Source organism: Hibiscus syriacus, unplaced genomic scaffold (genome assembly GCF_006381635.1).
Source record: "Hibiscus syriacus cultivar Baekdansim isolate YM2019G1 unplaced genomic scaffold, ASM638163v2 tig00003721_pilon, whole genome shotgun sequence".
Classification (NCBI taxonomy): domain Eukaryota; kingdom Viridiplantae; phylum Streptophyta; class Magnoliopsida; order Malvales; family Malvaceae; genus Hibiscus; species Hibiscus syriacus.
Genome location: NW_024061981.1, coordinates 3,825,288 through 3,836,320, shown reverse-complemented (window position 1 = coordinate 3,836,320; position 11,033 = coordinate 3,825,288).

Sequence of the window (11,033 nt, the reverse complement as noted above, 5' to 3'; positions counted from 1 at the left end):
AGCATAAGATTGAGGAAGTTTGGGAAAGAGAAGAGAATATGGGAATTCAATTTCCTTATTGTTCTAATCTGGTATGTGTTGAAAATTCGAGGAAGAATTTTCTTAAGAGGGAGAATTGCAATACCCCAAAATTTAGGCAAGTAACTATCTTAGGTTATGGGGTCCAGCGATCACCCTTAGGGATTCTATCGTATATGGGCGTGATATCGGTGCTTGACTGGCCAACCTGCCGAGGTCCACGTGTGCCTTGCGAAGCCCCTAGGCTCGCTCGCAGCACGCTATAGATGCGAGGCTCTGCAATGCCGTGGTGAACTATGTGGGGTGCCCTACAAGAATCCACCTTGGCTTGGGGTAACCCAGTGATCACCCACTATAAAGATATGATGTTAAAATGGCCCACATACTTATCACCAATTGGTTTTAAGAAAGAATAGTGGTCATTCACTTCAGAACTCTAGCGTTAAGCGTGCTTGGACTAGGGAAATCCAAGGATGGATGACTCACTGGGAAGTTGTTCATAAATGAATGACTCGATCCTAATAACTGGTATCAGAGCAGGTTGTAGGTTCGAATCCCCCAGGTGTCGTTAGGGGTGATTGTTGGGTTATGGGGTCCAGCGATCACCCTTAGGGATTCTATCGTGTATGGGTGCGATATCGGTGCGTGATTGCCCAACCTGCCGAGGCCTACGTGTGCCTTGCAAAGCCCCTAGGCTCGCCCGCAACACGCTATAGATGCGGGGCTCTGCAATGCCATGGAGAACTATGGAGGGTGCCCCATAAGAATCTACCTTGGCTTGGGGGAACCCAGTGATCACCCACTACAAATATATGAGGTTAAAATGGCCCACATACTTATCACTAATTAGTTTTAAGAATGAATGGTGATCATTCGCTTCATAACACTGTGGTTAAGCGTGCTTGGACTAGGGAAATCCAAGGATGAGTGACCCACTGAGAAGTTGTTCAGAAATGAATGACTCGATCCTAACAACATATTGTTAGGATTTTTGTAAGCTCGAATTGACAACCGAAATGATTTGCAAAGAGGGGTCGAAACGGTTTTGTGTTTAAGGAGTAAGGAGATTGAAAGATAGATAACTACACAGCGATTTATAATGGTTCGACTTTCTTAACCAAAGTCTACGTCTACTACCTTAGCTCCTCACCAAGGATTTTCCAACAAATTCACTAATTTTTTCTTTCTTTTGAGAACAAAGAGATAACCTTTACAACTCCCTAGTTTTTACGGGATAAACTAGAACCTTTCCCCTAGCTTTTCATGGGCTAAGCTAGAACCAAAACCCCTTTACAATGAAAGGAAAATGTAAACAGGAAAACCTCTCAAAGGTAGGTGTTTACAAGATTGATCTCACAAGAACAAAATATTTACAAGAGAAAGATGAAATAAGAATGAAAAATTATTCTCTTGTGTTTGAATGCTTGGATAGTTGTTCTGTTACTTTTTCAAGTGTCATTAGCTTGTATTTATAGCTTGGAATGTATTTGATGTCGTATATAACCGTTGAGGATGTTTTGGAGATATTTGGGGATGATTTTTCTACTCAAAAAGGCTACCCATAACATGGTGCATCGGTGCACTATCAAGGTGCATCGATACCCCTTCATTAAATTCAAATAAACTAGCCGTTGCAGCCTTGGTGCATGGATGCACAACAGGGTGCATCGATGCACTAATTGCATTCAAAATGGGGTGCATGGATGCACTGCATGGTGCATCGATGCACTAGTGGCAGGTACATCGATCCACTGCAGGTGTGCACGATGCACTGCAGGAGTGCATGGATGCACTTTGACACCCTTTAGCATTTTTGCTCAAATCCGAATTTAATGGACTTTTGAATTATTTTTGAAACCTTTATAAAACTTTAAATAAATTCAATTCAAGTCCAAAAACATTTTTCCTTAAATTTGTTATATCGAAACATAATTCAACAATTTCCCCCTTTTTGATATAACAAAACATTTAAAAAATTAATTTTGGCAAAACTCCCCCTTAATAAAATGTTTAATGAAAAAGATACCAATTGTTAACAAAATGACATCAATTGTTACCAATTGTTTGAAAATATATGAAAATTTTAAGCTCTCCCTTTTTCATTAAGAAATTAGAGAAATTGAATTTTCCAAACCAAACTTCTCCCGCTTTTTGATATATCAAAAATAATTCAATCTTTGAAGTTCAAAATAACTTTGGAGAGTAAGTAGTAAATTTCATATTTTAAAAATCATTTGAAAAAAAAAATCAAAGCTCCCCCTCAATAAATGCATTCCAAACAAAATTTAGCTTTAAACTGACACTTAAACAAAATTGAATTTCAATAAAGAATAACAAACATGTTAGTAGCACATGAAATTAAATATATCCAAGTCTAAAATACTTTATGCAATACCAATAGTTGAAATTAAGTACATATGCATAAAGTTTTATAAAAATGTTATGCATTAAAATTTTTTATATCAATTGTTAGAGAGATATCATTTTCATTTAAAATCAATTTTGACCAAAATTCATTATGATGAACTAAAAATTATGAAAAATCATTAAAAATTGTTCATCATACCAATTGTTTTCAACATACATGAGATTAAAACAAAAATATAATCATTCAATATCAAAACTCATACATGCTTAAAATCAAATGAGCAACCAAATAACCAAAATTAAAAGCACTAAGCTTAGAGGTTACCTATTCCTTTTTCATGTGTGGCTAGAGCATCTTTAATATTATCATTTTCATCACCATTGCTCCCACACACCTACAAGAGACATTTTGGTATCCAAATTGCGGATCCTTGAACGTTAGTTTAAATGCCCCTTGTTCCTTTCGAAACCCATACTTGTTTAATTTTAAAACGTTTTCCTTTCTTTAAAGGACAAGTATGTTCCTTATGACCATGATAATGACAATGTGAGCATATTGTCATTATTGAACTAGATGAATTATTTAAAATGAGCTCTTTTTCTTTTGTTAAACTTTCAAGCTTAACTTTCAAATCGAAAATTTCTTTTTCAATACTTTCAAATTTTATTTTTTAAAGCTCCAAATCCTTCTTCAATAATTCATTTTGATTTACAAAATCCATTTTAATTTCTAGAAGAAGTTTGTTTAATTTGAAAATTTCTTTTTCAAAGTTTTCTGATTTCATTTTTGAAAGCTCTAACTCCTTTTTCAAAATTTCATTTTGATTTTCTAAGTCTGTTTTAGCTTTCAAAAGAAGATCATTTTTAGCTATAAATTTAGAAATCAAATTTTTATAATTGGAGTTCATGGTCTCAAACTACGAAAATAATTCATCATAGGCATCTTGTAACTCATTAAAAGAACGTAAATTTAATTTAGTTGAGTTTGAAGATACCTTGTGCTCTTCAAGAGCCGTTAAACACACCACCTTTGTTGATTCTTGTTTCTTGTTTCCATGGATCTCCTCTAGCTTATTCCAAAGCTCCTTGGCACTTGAACATGAAGAAACTCCTTTATAGATTTCAGGACCAAATGCACAAAACACCATGTGCATGGCCTTGGCATTTTGTTGAGCTTTCTTCCGTTATTTGTCACTCCACTTCTTCTCCTTCTTCTTTGGAGAAGAATATCCATTCTCGATTATCTCCCATGCATCAAGATCATTGGATTGGATGAATACCTTTATTAATTTCTTCCAATGACGATAATTGACTCCATTGAAGTATGGAGGCTTGTCCGTTGGTAGGGAGTCTTCCATGTGGAACGAGCTGAAAGTGGAAGCCATCTTCTCGGTTGTGTCAGGAATTGGTAGAGCTTCTTCGAGGATCGTCTCAAGGTGGTTAAATCTTCTTAACGAGTTAGGCTCTGATGCCAATTGTTGGGATTTTCGTAAGCTCGAATTGTTGAACATGAAATTCAAAATATCCAAGTCTAAAATACTTTATGCAATACCAATAGTTGAAATTAAGTACATATGCATAAAGTTTTATAAAAAGGTTATACATTAAAATTTTTTATATCAATTGTTAGAGAGATATCATTTTCATTTAAAATCAATTTTGACCAAAATTCTTTATGATTAACTAAAAATTATGAAAAATCATTAAAAATTGTTCATCATACCAATTGTTTTCAACATACATGAGATTAAAACAAAACATAATCATTCAATATCAAAACTCATGCATGCTTAAAATCAAATGAGCAACCAAATAACCAAAATTAAAAGCATTAAGCTTAGAGGTTACCCATTCCTTTTTCATGTATGGCTAGAGCATCTTGAATATTATCATTTTCATCATCATTTCTCCCACACACCTACAAGAGACATTTTGGTATCCAAATTGCTATGGATCCTTGAACGTTAGTTTCAATGCCCATTGTTCCTTTCGGAACCCATACTTGTTTAATTTTAAAACATTTTGCTTTCTTTAAAGGACAAGTATGTTCCTTATGACCGTGATAATGACAATGTGAGCATATTGTCATTATTGAACTAGATGAATTATTTAAAATGATCTCATTTTCTTTTGTTAAACTTTCAAGCTTAACTTTCAAATCGAAAATTTCTTTTTTAATACTTTCAAATTTTATTTTTTAAAGCTCCAAATCCTTCTTCAATAATTCATTTTGATTTACAAAATCCATTTTAATTTCTAGAAGAAGTTGTTTTAATTTGAAAATTTCTTTTTCAAAGTTTTCCGATTTCATTTTTGAAAGTTCTAACTCTTTTTTCAAAATTTCGTTTTGATTTTCTAAGTCTGTTTTAGCTTTCAAAAGAAGATCATTTTTAGCTATAAAACTTTGAATAAATTCAATTCAAGTCCAAAAACATTTTGCCTTAAATTTGTTATATCGAAACATAATTCAACAATCTCCCCCTTTTTGATATAACAAAACATTTGAAAAATTGTTTTTGGCAAAACTCCCCCTTACTAAAATATTTAATGAAAAAGATAAGAATTGTTAACAAAATGATATCAATTGTTACCAATTTTTTGAAATAATATGAAAATGTTAAGCTCCCCATTTCTCATTAAGAAATTGAAAAAATTGAATTTTCAAACCAAACTTCTCCTCCTTTTTGTTATATAAAAATAATTCAATCTTTAAAGTTCAAAATAACTTTGGAGAGTAAGTAGTAAATTTGATATTTTAAAAATCATTTGAAAAATATCAAAGCTCTCCCTCAATAAATGCATTCCAAACAAAATTTAGCTTTAAACTGACACTTAAACAAAATTAAATTTCAACAAAGAATAACAAACATGTTAGTAGCACATGAAATTCAATATATCCAAGTCTAAAATACTTTATGCAATACCAATAGTTGAAATTAAGTACATATGCATAAAGTTTTATAAAAATGTTATGCATTAAAATTTTTTATATCAATTGTTAGAGAGATATCATTTTCATTTAAAATCAATTTTGACCAAAATTCATTATGATGAACTAAATTTTTTTTTCAATTTCTTAATGAAAAATGGGGAGCTTAACATTTTCATATTATTTCAAACAATTGGTAACAATTGATATCATTTTGTTAACAATTGTTATCTTTTTCATTAAATATTTTATTAAGGGGGAGTTTTGCCAAAAACAATTTTTCAAATGTTTTGTTATATCAAAAAGGGGGAGATTGTTGAATTATGTTTCGATATAACAAATTTAAGGCAAAATGTTTTTGGACTTGAATTGAATTTATTCAAAGTTTTATAGCTAAATTTATTATATAAAAATAATTCAATCTTTAAAGTTCAAAATAACTTTGGAGAGTAAGTAGTAAATTTGATATTTTAAAAATCATTTGAAAAATATCAAAGCTCTCCCTCAATAAATGCATTCCAAAAAAAATTTAGCTTTAAACTGAAACTTAAACAAAATTAAATTTCAACAAAGAATAACAAACATGTTAGTAGCACATGAAATTCAATATATCCAAGTCTAAAATACTTTATGCAATACCAATAGTTGAAATTAAGTACATATGCATAAAGTTTTATAAAAATGTTATGCATTAAAATTTTTTATATCAATTGTTAGAGAGATATCATTTTCATTTAAAATCAATTTTGACCAAAATTCATTATGATGAACTAAAAATTATGAAAAATCATTAAAAATTGTTCATCATACCAATTGTTTTCAACATACATGAGATTAAAACAAAACATAGTCATTCAATATCAAAACTCATGCATGCTTAAAATCAAATGAGCAACCAAATAACCAAAATTAAAAGCACTAAGCTTAGAGGTTACCCATTCCTTTTTCATGTGTGGCTATAACATCTTTAATATTATCATTTTCATCACCATTGCTCCCACACACCTTCAAGAGACATTTTGGTATCCAAATTGCTTTGGATCCTTGAACGTTAGTTTCAATGCCCCTTGTTCCTTTCGGAACCCATACTTGTTTAATTTTAAAACGTTTTCCTTTCTTTAAAGGAAAAGTATGTTCCTTATGACCATGATAATGACAATGTGAGCATATTGTCATTATTGAACTAGATGAATTATTTAAAATGAGCTCTTTTTCTTTTGTTAAACTTTCAAGCTTAACTTTCAAATCGAAATTTTCTTTTTCAATACTTTCAAATTTTATTTTTTAAAGCTCCAAATTCTTCTTCAATAATTCATTTTGATTTTCAAAATCCATTTTAGTTTCTAGAAGAAGTTTGTTTAATTTGAAAATTTCTTTTTCAAAGCTTTCCGATTTCATTTTTGAAAGCTCTAACTCTTTTTTCAAAATTTCATTTTGATTTTCTAAGTCTGTTTTAGCTTTCAAAAGAAGATCATTTTTAGCTATAAATTTAGAAATCAAATTTTTATATTTGGAGTTCATGGTCTCAAACTCCGAAAATAATTCATCATAGGCATCTTGTAACTCATTAAAAGAACGTAAATTTAATTTAGTTGAGTTTGAAGATACCTTGTTCTCTTCAAGAGCCGTTAAACACCACATTTGTTGATTCTTGTTTCTTGTTTCCATGGATCTCCTCTTGCTTATTCCAAAGCTCCTTGGCACTTGAACACGAAGAAACTCCTTTATAGATTTCAGGACCAAATGCACAAAACACCATGTGCATGGCCTTGGCATTTTGTTGAGCTTTCTTCCGTTCTTTGTCACTCTACTTCTTCTCCTTCTTCTTTGAAGAAGAATATCCGTTCTCGATTATCTCCCATGCATCAAGATCATTGGATTGGATGAATACCTTCATTAATTTCTTCCAATGACTATAGTTGACTCCATTGAAGTATGGAGGCTTGTCCGTTGGTAGGGAGTCTTCCATGTGGAACGAGCCGGAGGTGGAAGCCATCTTCTTGGTTGTGTCGGGAATTAGTAGAGCTTCTTCGAGGATCGTCTCAAGGTGGTTAAACCTTCTTAACGAGTTAGGCTCTGATGCCAATTGTTGGGATTTTCGTAAGCTCGAATCGACAACCGTAACGGTTTGTAAAGAGGGGTCAGAATGGTTTTGTGTTTAGGGAGTAAGGAGATTGAAAGATAGAGAATTGCACAGCGATTTATAGTGGTTCGACCTTCTCAACCAAAGTCTACGTCCATTACCTTAGCTCCTCACCAAGGATTTTCTAACAAAATCACTAATTTGTTCTTTCTTTTGAGGACAAAGAGATAACTTTTACAACTCCCTAGTTTTTACGGGATAAACTAGAACCTTTCCCCTAGTTTTTCACTGGCTAAGCTAGAACCAAAACCCCTTTACAATGAAAGGAAAATGTAAACAAGAAAACCTCTCAAAGGTAGGTGTTTACAAGATTGAGCTCACAAGAACAAAATATTTACAAGAAAAAGATGAAATAAGAATAAAATATTATTCTCTTGTGTTTGAATGCTTGGATAGTTCTCTTACTTCTTCAAGTGTCATTAGCTTGTATTTATATCTTGGAATGTGTTTGATGTCGTATATAACCGTTAAGGATGTTTTGGAGCCGTTTGGGGATGATTTTTCTACTAAAAAAGGCTGTCCATAACATGGTGCATCAGTGCACTATCAAGGTGCATCGATACCCCTTCATTAAATTCAAATAAACTAGCCGTTTGCAGCCTTGGTGCATGGATGCACAACAGGGTGCATCGATGCACTAATTTCATTCGAAATGGGGTGCATGGATGCACTGCATGGTGCATCGATGCACTAGTGGCAGGTACATCGATCCACTACAAGTGTGCACGATGCACTGCAGGAGTGCATGGATGCACTTTGACACCCTTTAGCATTTTTGCTCAAATCCGAATTTAATGGACTTTGAATTATTTTTGAAACCTTTTTAAAACTTTGAATAAATTCAATTCAAGTCCAAAAATATTTTTCCTTAAATTTGTTATATCGAAACATAATTCAACAGACTAAAATATAATCTTTGAAAGTTTAGTGGTTAAAGTAAAAATTAGGAAACGTTCAAGGACTAAAGTGATAATTTTCCCAAAAAATAAGTTTTATCCCGTAAATGAATATTTCTCCCCAAGAATGATATTTTCATGGAATCAAATTTTTGATTCAAAGTTTGTATAAAAAACTATAAGGGGATAAAGTTCAGTAAATAATCAGATAATCGGATCGAATCAAAAATTCAGGAAATTTTGAAGGATGACATTAAAAGGTTAATAATTTCATTTTCATATTTTTAATTGGTGAAATTTAACATGAATTTTTGGATTTAAATTGATTTCCATATTAAACCGAGATTGTTGAATTATAGTGACTAGACTGTAAATTCAGGAAAACTACAAGGAAAAAATCGAAAAGAATGAAGATTTTTCTCATATTTGACTTTGAATGATGATATGGACAAGTGGCATGGTAATTTGGCAATTATCATGATTTTTAAAGGCTACCATGGTCTTTTAGCATAATTAATTAGTTTTAAGATAAGTGTATCATGAAATTTTGATGGAAAAATCAAGAAATTTGCTCTTCCTCCTCCTCCAAATCATGGCCTCCATATCTAAGGTAAGAAATATTTTATTTTTCATTTTTAATCCTTTTTGTTAGGTTTTTGGACTAAGGTGTAAAATAGAGAATTAATCTACATCTAATTCTCTATCATTTTATATAAATATTTCATTGTTTTCTTGATTGGATCATTGGTTTGGTTATTAGGGTGGATGAAGAACAAGTTGTATTTTAACGTTTAAGGATAAATTTTTTATTTAATAGATGTTGTTGAGTTGTTTCCAAGCATGTGTGATGAATATAATCAATTGGAAATACATGTACAAGGGTTTGGCTAAGGTTAGGGTTTGAAGGAAAGATTGATTTTGGATTGAATATGATATGGAAATATTTGAGATTGCATGAGAATGATGTTTAGAAGATGAATTCATGTTTGAATCAAGTTGAAAATCAAGCTAGACACACTTTATTATATTCGACCATGAAGAAAAAAATAGGTAAAAATATTGAAAAAATTCTCTAATCTTAGAAATGGTATTAGAATGATTCTACATGCTTTGAAATGTGATTTGGACCAATTTGGAAGTTTGTGAAAGTGTAGGAACCTATTTGTATATTTTAATAAATTTAGGGATTAAAGTATAATTGTTAAATAATTGATGTACTATGTTGGAATTTAATGTTAGAATGTTTAATTTGATATTAAAAGGTGAAATTTGACCGTTTTGAGAAGTTGGTAAAGCTTGAGGACCAAAGCGTAAATATGGAAAAGTTGGAAATTTAAGTAAAAATTGTCTAATTTTTGAGGTATTATGTTGGGAATAAATGCTAGAATTTTTAATTAAGTTAATTGAAGAAAAATGGCAAGGGACCATTTTGAATGAATTGGATAAATTAGGGAGAATTCTAAAATAATTCATTTCATTGGTCAAGAATATGAAATTGAGATGAATATGAGGATTAGTGAATGAATGTGGATAGTAAGAGGATTGAAGTTGTATTTTTAAAGTGTTAAAGTTAGTATTGAAAATGCGAAATGGAGTTTATATCGAATATGCATTAATTGTATAATCAATAATTTTTATGTTAATATATATACACCTATTATATTAGTGTGGATACTAGCATATGCTTTGAATTTTATATGTTGGTATATTATACTCGTGTAGATTGTACTCGAGATCGTGAGATGAGTAAGCTTAAAAAGCTAAGGAAAAGTATGAGAATAAAGGCTTATACTGAAAATAGAGGTTCATTAGTGAGGCATTACCAGGCGAGTGTATTTATTTATTTAAATTATGTTTGATGGAGGAAGACTTGCGAGAAGTCAACCTTAGATGATTTTAAGAGAATTTTTTTTAATCAAATTATGACTTATCTCTATAATGCTTACTGAAATGATTTATGTTTTATTTTTTGTATGAATTAACCAATATGTTTTTTATATGATATTTCTGAAAAAGTTATTTAAATAGTTTCCCTAAAATGATTTTAGGGCATGAGCTACCCAAAGTATTTTATCTGACATCAATATTTAATTTATGGATGATTTTAGGTACGAATTTCCCAATGCACTAGTTTTGATAAAAGATGTCTGGAAATGATACTAAATGGAAAAGTTTGATTTATAAATGACATTAATTTATCATAAATTCCATTGTATGTTACATTGAGAGTTATATGTACAATTGGCATGTCATGAGGTAGAGTGATTTTGATTCTGATCTGGTACATTGTGTACATTATATGATGACACTTGGAGTGTATATTTATGTATACGATGATTGCACATGGAGTGCATATTTTTGTTTCTGATAATAGCACTTGGATTGCTTATTGCGCACACTCGTCTGACTCACGTACCTTGCATTCTCTTAAAATATATATTGGGCTATGAAAATATAATGTGAAAGTTGAAATGTGATTGAATGGAAAAGAATATGAAATGATTATTGTGACTGATATTGATTACCATGATTTTTATAAAATCATGAGATGATGATTTTTGGCATGATATGCCTTTTATGTAATAAAGTGTTTATATATGTGATATGAGTTGAAAGAAAACTATTGTTTATGGAGTATTCGTATTTGACATTATATGCTTATACATGCACTAAGGAATGA